The sequence below is a fragment of the Alligator sinensis genome, unplaced genomic scaffold (assembly GCF_000455745.1).
Source record: "Alligator sinensis unplaced genomic scaffold, ASM45574v1 scaffold400_1, whole genome shotgun sequence".
NCBI classification, from domain to species: domain Eukaryota; kingdom Metazoa; phylum Chordata; order Crocodylia; family Alligatoridae; genus Alligator; species Alligator sinensis.
The window spans coordinates 196,209-198,238 of NW_005841897.1; positions in this window are offsets into that span (position 1 = coordinate 196,209).

Here is a 2,030-nt window from a genome sequence, read left to right on the forward strand (position 1 = left end):
GCCAGGCCACAGAGAAGCTAGAGACTGGCAGGGCCAGGAAATAAGTGTCCTCATATGTGAGACTGAGACAGAAATACCTACTTCCCTCCTGGTTTCACCAGGGGGGAAGAGGAACTAGACCCCATGCTGAATTCCAGCTCCTCGGAAGCCAACAAGAGGTTCTCAAGAGGAGAAGGATCGAGCTGAACATTTGCGAAGCACTTGGCAGATGAAAAGCATTATAGAAACACTAAGAATGATCATTTATCTGCAAGTCCCAGGTCCTTTAAAGGTGTTGATGGTACCTTTGGGAACCCAGAAGCTCAGACAGGGTATTCTGCATTATTTGCTGGTCCAATAAAAGGTGTCGCATTATCTCCCTCGTCAGCTTTGCCTTGAAGAACGACTCTGCTCCAAATGTTTTTCCAACCCGCACATACAAACAGTTTGTGGGGGAGAGGGGAGATGTTTTATGATTGCATTACTGGGCTGAAACTCTGCAGTGGTTATTTGCTTGGGGCTACCGCAGAAACCTGTATTTACCATCCCATCAGAGCACAGTACCCACTGCAACGAAGCCCGGGGAAGCACAAGGATGAGGAAGGGGAGCAAATAGGATGGGGGATATGAAAGTTACTGGTAAAAAAAACCTGATGCCCAAATAACAACACCTTCAATGCCATGGGGTTGGTTGCAGACCGGATCATCCCACAACAATTTAGTTTCACGGCATAGATCAAAACACCTGCAACACGTCACCTGCAAAGCAACAACCTGCCGAAATTCCCTTTTGCTTCCACACAGAGGTAGAGAAGGGTTTCTTTTCAATGGGATTGGCAAAGTTTACTCTTAAATTTTAAACCTGCCTGCTGCTTCCCTCGAACGCTGAACCTCAGCTTGACATAGAGAGGGGGGAAAAAAAGAAAAGCTCTTGCAGGCATTTTGACCTTAGGGATGGAATAAAAAACCCCCTGCTACATATAAATATACATATCGAGAGAGAGGGAGAGAGAAGTATACATCATCTAGAAAAACCTCCAAACCTGAGAAACAGAGTGAAAAATTTGGTGTCAGGGAGGGAAATAGAGTTGTTGATATATTTAAAGGATGGGAATTAACACACTACTCATGTGAGAAATACAGAGGAGAAGTATGACTGGGGGAGGAAAAAGAAGGAGAAAGGCGGGAGGAAGAGGGTGCCGTTACCCTAAGCCTGTCGCTGCATGGGAGGAGTGACAGGGATCAATGAAGCAGGGCAAACGGGAGGCGTCTAGACCAAGCCAAGAAGGGGCAGGAGCTGCGGCAGGATTGCAAAGCCCCCTCCAAAGTACGATATGCCCGTTTCCCTCCTGACCCCCACGGCTTCCCCCTCTCCTTACTTCCTCAACCCATTTTTCTCTCTATCCCCCTTTCCTTGCACATACGCTCCCCGCCAGCCCTCTGCCTCCTGAGACTCCAGATGGAAAATGAATTTGCAAAGCCCAGGCTCCCTTCACTCAAGCTGCTTTCTCCTTTCAACCTTGATGGGATCCTTTCCTTTCCTTTCCCCCTCCCTTCGCTCCTCTTGCAGCAACAGTTGGCGAGGGGAAGCGCGACCAGGCCCACGGCTCCCATGCCCCATGCCAGGAGGCCACGCGCAGACATCGGTCTCCGGGCTCCGAAGCCTCCGACGTGCCCCTTGGCGGGGCCGGCCCGCGCACCCGCACGCACGCATCTCCCTCTATCTCTCTGTGCATCAAAATAAGGCAGCTTAAAAAGGCCGGCGACGGATTAACGGAAAATAGAAGCAGCGCCTGCCACATGCCACGTTACGCAAGGCGCTGGCGCGAGGGGCCACGGTGTAGAAACCAAAAACAAGCGACAACAAAAAAAGATATTAAAAGAAAGAAAAAAAATCCCAAACCCCAGCCTGGCTTGGGCGTCCGGGGGCGGTAGGGGACGAGGGCAAGGGGCAGGGCAGCGGCGGCCCTCGCAAGTTGGCAGCGGGGCCGGGTGCCCGGGGTCCCGGCCGCCCGCAGCACTCACCAGAGGGCGGCTCCTCCCGCCGGCTG